This window comes from Panthera pardus, unplaced genomic scaffold (genome assembly GCF_024362965.1).
Source record: "Panthera pardus isolate Hobbes unplaced genomic scaffold, ASM2436296v1 HiC_scaffold_18, whole genome shotgun sequence".
NCBI classification, from domain to species: Eukaryota; Metazoa; Chordata; class Mammalia; order Carnivora; family Felidae; genus Panthera; species Panthera pardus.
Window position 1 is genome coordinate 13,860,360 of NW_026526743.1, and position 10,099 is coordinate 13,870,458.

Sequence of the window (10,099 nt, forward strand, 5' to 3'; positions counted from 1 at the left end):
AAATTGAAACATCTCCCAGAAGTTAAAACAGTACAACCTTGGAAGGGAAATCCTCCTCTCAACCCCCTTCAGGTTGGACCTGGAGGTCAAGATGGAGAATTAAGTGTCAGAGAAGAGGATTAAAGGCAGCCATGTTGGATGTCAAAGGCAGTCACTGCACTGCCAAGATGTTGACCGTTAAATGCCAACTTTCTGCTTCCAGTAGCAGAATTGCTGTGAAACGGCAGTCAGTCTCTTGTGGGCAGTCTTTCCACACCCGCTCAGTTGCATAACAACACGCCTTGGGCCTGGAACAATTCCTAATCAAGAGGTAAGGAGCGCTCGCAGCTTGTGCTGGGCTTACTGCCTTGTGAGGAAATATTTTTCCCTGTGTCAAACTTAATGAGTACTCCCTTGTTCTTTTTTTCTTAAGATTATTTTTATTTACTTAGAGAGAGAGAGCTAGAGAGCAAGCAGGGGAGGGGCAGAGAGAGAGGGAGAGAGAGAATCTCAAACAGGCTGTGTGCTGTCAGTGCAGAGCCAGAGGCAGGACTCAAACCCATGAACTGGGAGATCGTGACCTGAACCCAAATGAAGAGTCAGACGCTTAACTGACTGAGCCACCCAGGTGCCCCAGTACTCCCTTGTTCTACTTAAGTGCATGTGTCAATGGCCCTCAGACAAGTCCCTAGCTTTCTGGATTTCAGACCCCCTAGGGGAGGGGTCCGGGTCTTTCGAGCGCAGCATAAAGTGGGGTGTGTGCATTTACATGGCCAGTGTTGGCCGTGGAGTAGATCTTCCGGTCATGGGGGCCTGGATCTTGTGCACTCGATCTCCTCCCTTGCTGTAAGTAAAGGCTGTATCACTTGAGCCTGGTGTGTGTGTTGTCTGTTTCAGTGACCTTGAATTATGCAGCCGTTTCTCCCCTGGGTGGCATGAACTGCCTCTAACCTTCGCTGTACAGCCTGGTCACCTAGTGAACAGTGAAAGAAGAATCTTGGACCAGGGGCACCTGGGGGGCTCAGTTGGTTGAGCGTCTGACTCTTGGTTTCATCTCAGGTCATGATCTCATGGTTCCTGGGATCAGGCCAGGCGTTGGGGTCTGTGCTGGCAGCACAGAGCCTGCTTAGGACTCTCTATCTCCCTCTCTCTCTGCCCCTCCCCTGCTCACTTATGCTCTCTCTCTCTCTCTCAAGATAAATAAACATAAAAGAACAAAAATCTTGGATCAACAGTGCATTTAACAATAAGGATATTTAATTCTCTTACAAAGCAAAGTCTGGAGGTAAGCAGTGCCAGAACTGATTTGGTAACTCACAAGGTAATAAAAAACTGTTCATTCGCTTGCTCCATTGTCCTCTTTGCTGACTTTTAGTCCTTGCCCAGCTGTCTCCAAAGTCAAGCAGCGAGCAGCCTGCACCTTAAGAGGATTTTCTTCACATCCTACTCCCTTTTTATTAAAGAGGAAGAATCTTTTTTTTTTTGGAACAACATAGCAGGAACTCCCCCTATGTCTTTTTGACCAAAACTTTGACACATGAATACCCATAGCTGCAAGGAATGCTGGGAAAATGAGTATTTCCAAGCTTTTTTGTGGGACCCAAACTTTGCAGTCCAAAAAAAGAGCATGGGAATGTCTGTGGTGTAGACAGTCAACAGGCTGTACCGCAGAGGTACAGCGCATGGTTTCAGTGGGCTGAAAGGTTTTGGACATCTGACTGACACCTTGCCACAGTGTGCACCTCACACCCTGCTCAGAGTTCCTTTGTTAGACCCTGGCTCAGGGATTAGCCTTTTTATGGGGACGGAGGGTAAATGAAATTTTTGGTCGTGTATGGGAGAGTTGCTGTTGTGTTGAACAGGGACATTTTTTAAAAGTTTATTTGTGAGAGGGAGTGGAGAGGCAAGGGAGAAAGCGAGCGAGAATCCCAAGCAGGCTCCACACTGTCAGCGCAGAGCCCGACTCAGGGCTTGAACCCGTGAACTGTGAGATCATGACCTGAACTGAAATCAAGAGTCAGACGCTTAAGTGACTGAGCCACTCAGGTGCCCCCAAGTGGGGCTGCTTTGGGGCTGCATGTAGGAGCAAATGGGTGTGTCTTGATTCTGGTCTAAACGTGGACCACAGTGGACTAGGACTGAGAGGTCTACTGTTTATTGTCATCTGAGTGCTCCTTCACTTCCTTCCTTACCTGGTAATCACCTGATGTGGGGAACTTCCTCCACAACACAGGTACTTGGTCCTAGTGGGGCTGTAAGACCAGACACTGTCCTCCCCTCCCACCCTCCTCAAGGGGGAACAATGGCTCTGGCTGCTACTGTCATAGACTCATGGTGATTGGACCAAAGATGGGCATGTGACTCAGGCGGGGCCAATCAGGGTCTCTCCTGAGTTAATAGGGGGTCGGGGGCGGTAATGAACAACTTTCCCTCCAAAAAACGTGAGAGTGACCCAGAATGAAGCCATAGCACAAAGGGAGGGACAGAAGCACCTTTCCTCTCAAGGGTGGTGGTGGTAGTGAAAGAGTTGCTGAAGCTGGTAAACCTCCCGGAATACCCAAATTAACTAATATGGGAGCTAATCAATACTGCCCCGTTGCTTTCTTTTTTGCTTTTTTAGCTGGTTTGAGGTCAGTTTCTGCTATTTGCAACTGAAAGAAAAATAGCACATATGTGTTTATTATCCGTCTCCTCCCTAAACATCTAAGCTCCTTGAGGGCAAGAACTTTGGTTCCTGGCTGAATTCCAAGGAATTAAAACAGCGTCCGGCACATATCGGGAGCTCTATAAATATTTGTTGACTTAAGAAACAATTCCTGACCATTCAGCCTCCACGACTGGAGCCGTGGTGTGCCCTAGGCACAGTGAGCCGGCCACCAAAACAGTTGTGCTGTGCCTTCTGGAGTTGTTGACGAGAAGCCACTGTCCAGGTAGCATTACGTCGATGAGACCCGTGTGACCCGTTCTCACCCCCAAAGTATGAGAGGAGAAGTGACACGTGTTACTTCTGGCTCAAGGCGACTATGCATCCAGAGTGAAATCCTCTGCACACTTTCTGTCCACCAGCAAGATTGAAGAGCCACAAAATGGAGGAGAAAAAAACAAAAAACTCCCAAACCCATCTGTGTCCAAAGTCACCACTAGGGGGAGACCCTCCAAACCCTCACCCAAATGAGATGTGAATGAGAAATAAACTTCTGTTGCCTTACGCCACTGAGATTTATGAGAATCTTTGTTACAACAGTTAAGCTACTCTGATTATTACACCATCGTGACCATCCTGGGGGCTGTCTCTCCTCCACACCCCACAACCCGTGTCACCCTTCGTTTTTTTAATTTGTAATTTAATTTTTTAAATTTACATCCAAATTAGTTAGCATATAGTGCAACAATGATTTCAGGAGTAGATTCCTTAGTGCCCTTTACTCATTTAGCCCATCCCTCCTCCCACAATCCCTCCAGTAACCCTCAGTTTGTTCTCCATATTTATGAGTCTCTTCTGTTTTGTCCCCCTCCCTGTTTTTATATTATTTTTGTTTCCCTTCCCTTATGTTCATCTGTTTTGTCTCTTAAAGTCCTCATAGGAGTGAAGTCATATGATATTTGTCTTTCTCTGACTGGCTAATTTCACTTAGCATAACACCCTCCAGTTCCATCCACGTAGTTGCAAATGGCAAGATTTCATTCTTTTTGATTGCCGAGTAATACTCCATTGTATCTATATACCACATCTTCTTTATCCATTCATCCATCGATGGACATTTGGTCTGTTTCCATACGTTGGTCATTGTTGATAGTGCTGCTATAAACATTGGGGTGCATGTGACCCTTCGAAACAGCATACCTGTATCCCTTGGGTAAATACCTAGTAGTGCAATTGCTGGGTCGTAGGGTAGTTCTATTTTTAGTTTTTTGAGGAACCTCCATACTGTTTTTCAGAGTGGTGCACCAGCTTGCATTTCCAGTCACCCTTCTAACCCAGTCTCCAAGGCAGGGAATAGTCTAAAGCACAAAGTGATTGTGACCTTCTCTGCTTAAAATCCTCCGTGGTTCTCCAAAGCCCTCCAAGAAAAAAGTCAAAATCGCTCAGTGGGATTTTCAAAGCTTTTGCTGAGGGCCAAAGGGACCTCTCTGGGTCCATTTTTCCAAAATTTCTCCCGATACCCGCTTTGGCCTAAGCACTCACCCTACTTACCTCCAACCAAACGTGGCACACAGGTTCATATCTCCCTGCCTTTGCTCTTCTCCATGAGATGCGTTTTGTGGGCCAAGCAGTGTTCAAGATCACTATGGGGGTAGCAGCGTGTGAGACCAGGGTCAGAATTCACTGAGTGACTAGGACCCAGCTCAGTGCCCAGGCTGAATCCGGGCTTGGGCTTCAGATTGTCAATTTCTCATTTTCTCAAAGTATCAACCGACCGGCTGTCAGCTGATATTTGGAGATATCTGAGCCCTGGCCCAACAGGTACCAGAAGAATCCAAAGTCTGGGGTCACAGGAGTCCATATCAGATCTGAGCACCTCAGTGACCTGCCTGCCCTGGACTTCCAGGACCCGTCCTTGTCCAGCTATCCCTGTGCCTCAGATCCACCCCCCTGCCCCTCCCCTCCCCCTCCCCCCCCCCCCCCCCCCCCGCACCATACATGCATGTGATTGATTGAGAATGAGTCTAGGAGAGGTTAAATTTTTGAAGAACTTATCTGCCAGATCTAGAACACCTTTGTCCTCAGTGAGTCTCTAAAACCACCCCATAAGGGGCGCTTGGGTGGCTCAATCAGTTAAGCATCCAACTCTTGATCTTAAGATGAGGTCATTAATTGGCTAAAATCCAATATGAGTGTGTCTTTTTTTTTATTTTTTAACGTTTATTTTTGAGAGAGAGAGAGAGAGAGAGAGAGAGAAAGCAGAGGAGGGGCAGAGAGAGAGGGAAACAGAATCCCAAGCAGGCTCCAGGCTCTGAGTTGTTGGTACAGAACCTGATGCAGGGCTCAAACTCAGGAACTGTGAGATCATGACCTGAGCTGAAGTTGGATGCTTAACTGACTGAGCCACCCAGGTGCCCATAAGTGTGTCAGGGAAACAGAATCCCAAGCAGGCTCCAGGCTCTGAGTTGTTGGTACAGAACCTGATGCAGGGCTCAAACTCAGGAACTGTGAGATCATGACCTGAGCTGAAGTTGGATGCTTAACTGACTGAGCCACCCAGGTGCCCATAAGTGTGTCTTTACAAAAAGAGGAAATTGAGGGACATATGGGTGGCTTGGTCAGTTAGGTGTCTGACTCTTGATCTCAACTCAATTCATGATCTTCTGGTTTGTGAGTTTGATCCCTGCAGGGGACTCTGCACTGACAGCTTGGGGACTGGAGCTTCTTTGGGATTCTGTTTCTCCTTCTTTCTGCCCCTCCCTTGCTTGTGCTCTCTCTCTCTCTCAAAACAAATAAACAAACTTTAAAAAACTAAAAAAGGAAATTCAGAAGGACTCTACATGAAGAAGAAGGCAGAGATCAGGTGATGCTCCCACAAGCCAAGGAACACCAGAGATGGCCCACCAATCACAGAAGAGTCTGGAACAGACTCTCCCTCACAGACTTCGGGAGGAACAGCCTTGTGACCATGATTTCGCGCTCTTAGGTAACACATTTGTGGTGTTCAGCCCACCCGGTGTGTGGTACTTGGGTGTGGCAGCCCCCGCTGGGTAGCCTCCTAAGGGTAGCCCTCTGCCCTTTGGGCTGCCCATGCTGCTCTCCCTCAAGGCAGCCACAGCATTCTCGTCAAAATACAGGTCCGATCGTGTCCCCACATTGCACTTGGGATAAAAGTCCAAGCCATGGCCCGGGCATTGTTGGCTCAACCTATGTGTCCAGTCCATGGGGATTTCCATGACTCGTACCCTCAGTGCCTTGGGGCCGCCGCCGTGTGACATCCCCTCATCTGACTGCCCAGCTGAGGTGGCAGCCTCACCGAGCTCTGGTTTCCTTCAGAGCATTTACTGCCCAGCGTGGTGTTTCATCTGTGCTTACTGATGTATTGTCTGCCTCTCCCACTAGAATGCAGGCCCCAAGCATCCGAGAAATGAACATCAGAATGTGTGGAATAAATGAAGGAATGGGTGGGTGAACTCGGAGTGGGTGAATTCTGTGAAGACCTTTGGTATTAGTTTCCAGAGCTGCTGTAACAAAGTGCCTCAGACTGGGCACCCTCAACAACAGAAATGTATCATCTCGGTTCTGGAAGCCACGAGTCAACCAGCAAGGTGTGGGCCAGGTCCGTTCCTTCTGAGGCTGTGTGCGATAACCTGTTCCCTGCCTCGCTCCCAACTTCTGGTGGTTTGCTGGCATTCATTGGCATTCCTTAGCTTGCAGAATGCATGTCCCCGTGCATGTATCTGGGTCCAAATTCCCCCCTTTCATAAGGACGGTGGCCATATTGGATTTGGGGCCCACCCTACTCCAGTATGACCTCATCTTCATTAATTACTTCTGCAAAGGTCCTATTCCCAAATAAGGTCACATTCTGAGATACTGGGGGCTGAGAGTTTAACATGTGAATTTTAGGGAGGAGGATGGAGACACAAATCAGCTTCTGACCCAGTCAGTCACTTCACCTTGCCATTGCCTTGGGCTTTACTCTGCATCAGAATCGGGCTTTAAGGTGTCCTCACTCTCTGGGCCAAAGCCCCTCACAAGAGGCCTGGCACAGGCAGTCAGTGGGGTCTGGCTGCCCCCAATCAGCGTGGGTCCAGTTCTCTCTGAACCAGAACAGCCATGTCCAGGAAGGCGTGTGGACAGGAGAGAGAGAACCGATGCCCCCTTTTCAAGGGTACATGGCATTCTCCCATTCATTTCCGCTCCTCACCTTGAGGTCAGAAAATCTCCCTTGACTTCGGGGACAGAGTCGATTGTCTTCTTCCCTGAATGACTTGGATCCCACTGTGGGCTAGATTTGAGAAACTCCGGAGCAGAGAAATGACTCCTCTTTGTCCTGTTTCTCTTTTGTCCTCCCTTCCACAAAAGCAGTCATTGCAAAATATTCTCAAATATCCTGGCAGGCCAAAAGGGCCAAGGGCTGAAGACACAGGAAGACACAGAATGGAAGCAAAATCTTGGTTACTATCTGTCTCAGGGTTCTAGCGGAAAACCAGCGTCATCCTCCCCTCAAGCCAGGTAGTCAGGAAGAGTTTCATACAGGGACTGTCAGCATGCCAGGGCTGCCATAACAAAACACCACTGACTGGGTGGCTTGAACAATTGAAATTTATTTTCTCACCGTTCTGGAGGCTGGAGGTGCAAGATCAAGGGGTGGGTAGGGTTGGCTTCTGGCCAGCCCTGTGTCTTGGGCTTGCATATGGCAGACTTGTCACTGTGTGACCACGTGGTCCTTCCTCCATGGTCATGTGCCCCTGCTGTCTCTCTGTGTGTCCAAACATCCTCTTCTTATAAGAACACGTGGGTTTAGGGCCCAACCTCATGGCCTCATTTTTGTTTATGATCTTTCTGAGAGATTGGGGGTTTCCACATGGCTTCCACATGTGAGTCCAGCCCATAGCACCAATCCCTCCTCTCTCCCTACCTTCTCTCTAATTTCTTTTTTAAAATTTTTTAATGTTTCTATTTGAAGGAGAGAGACAGAGAGTGAGTGGGGGGAGGAACAGAGAAAGAGGGAGAAACAGAATCCAAAGCAGGCTCCAGGCTCTGAACTGTCAGCACAGAGTCTGATGCAGGACTTCAACTCACAAACCATGAGATCATGACCTGAGCCGAAGTTGGACACTCAACCGACTGAGCCACCCAGGTGCCCCCCTCTAATTTTCTGTTGTGGTTTCTCATTAGCCCACTCAACTGGAGTCAAGGGCAGATGGAGAAGGGCAGAGAGTGGATCCAGAAGGCAAATCAAAGATACTTTTCATGGTGTTCTGCTGCCAGATTTCCCATCCTCATCAACTTTTGCCTACTTAGAAGGAATCAGAGTTCCTCTTCCACCACTCCCCCGACCCCGAACTATATTTCAAAAGGGTGGGAATCAGGGCTCTAGCCCCAAAGGGTTTATTTTGTTTTGTATTTTACAGAGAGAAAGGGAGGGGGGGGGGAGCATGAGCGGGGTAGAGGGGCAGAAGGAGAGAGAGAGAGAATCTCAAACAGGCTCCACACTCAGCACGGAGCCTGACAGGGCGGCTCAATCCCACGACCCTGGCATCATTACCTGAGCCAAAATCAAGAGTTGGTCACTCAACCGACTGAGCCACCCAGGCACCCTTTAAAACAGTTATTCTCACATGAAAGCAGCACGTGGCTATGCAGGAGCTCCTTTCCCACCCTTGACCCCTCCAGCTCTCCAGGTTAGACAGGTGAGCCAGGAAACCAGCCACTACTCAGTCATCCAAAGGACTCCTCCTTCCCAACATGGCATGCATCCACATTCTATATTCTTCCCAGAATTTGGGAGCCCCATACATCTCCCCCTGAGCTACAATAGGCTCCTAATGGAATGGTAATCACTTATCGCAAGTAGCAACTAATTGTCTTTGTTCAGGTGATGACCATGGGATGCTCACTCTGTGTCTTTATCTGTACCCTCTTCCTCCTCCTCAACATATCATCCTCCCCTTGGCCCTCAAATGTCTAATATGAAAAGGGAAATGGATGTTTACTGAGCTCATGCTCTTCTACTGTCCCCTTCTGCCTTCCCAAATTCCTAGTGGAGTCATGGAAATTGCCATCCACTGATACCATCCATGGTGAGTTTTCTAGAGCATAGCTAGATGGTGCCATTCCCTGCTTAAAACCTTTCCTGGCTCCCCATCTCCTTTGGGTGACAGTCACCTCTCAGCCTGACACTGAAGACTTGCACTGTCAACCCTCAGCCCCTTCTCCCACCATCTTCTCCACATGTGTCTCTTTTCTAAGTAGCCCATGCTTCTCATCAGGCTCCCAAACACTGTCCAGTTTCATGCCTGCTGGCTTTTCTCCTGCTGAATCTTCTGGAATGTAGAGGCTCATTCTGGAGCCAGGATAAGAACCCAGACTGCTAATTTTCCAATCTCTCTACTTTTTGGCAGTCACCTGCTATTCTGAGATTGTCCTGGCTCTGTTTATTTAGACCCAGGGGAAATATTTTAATTTTTAAGCATCAGATATGGAGCTCCCCAGAGGTCACTTTAGCCATGCCCCAGCCTCCACAGTCAGGGAGCACCAAATCCTTAGACTCCTGTGATACCTCACTTATGGAAGTTCCCTCTCTCCTGTGGGCATATTAGAAGAGGAAAGAAGGGAAAGTATGAGTACATATTGAACCGAAATGTCTACGTCTCAGAAATACTCATCCACCATCTTGCTTAATCTTCTCAACAACCCATGGGTGTCATTATTACCATTTCAAAGCTGAGAGGCGAGGTGATTTTGCCAAGCTCCCGACAATACTGAATTAGGATAAGTAACACCAGTTTCCGTAACAGATTCCAAAAGACCACTGACTTAACTCAATACAAGTTTACTTTCCACTTATGTAAATTAGGTGTATGTAGTTGGTGGGTGGACTTTCACGTGATCATTCAGAGACCCAGGCTCCATGCGTCTTGAGGCTCCATCCTCTCTCTCCTGGGTTCACAGAATCCTTGCCGCTCAGCCAGCAATTGAGGTGGAGAGAGAATGAGCCCTGCACGTGGGAGGTTTTTGCAGAGCAAGTTTGCAACCTGGAGAGAACACTACTTCCGCTTGCATCCCATTGGCCAGAACGCATCACATGACGAGGCCTCCCCGCAAGGGAGACTGGGAAATGTCCTGGCGTGCGCGGGGGAAGAGGAGGGAAGGTGGGTGTTGGTGTTTGTTAGCAGCCTCTGCCTCAACCATGCAGAAGGCGACCCTCGGAGGGGCGCGTATGCGGTGTGTTGGCCAAGGTTGGCCCCAAGAAGCAGGAGAGGAGCCCGCATCCTTCCCTTCGTTGCAAGGAGTGGACCTATAGCTGAAGCATTTTGGTGGACGACACAGAGGATATTGGCAGGCCCCAGTAATGCTGAGTGGAGTACGTGGTCTGACCTCAGACCTAGTTCTGAAAGAAACTCCTCAGGAGATTAAGGGCTTGTTGCCCAGAGTATTTATTTGACCTTACAGGTGGTTTCAAATGAG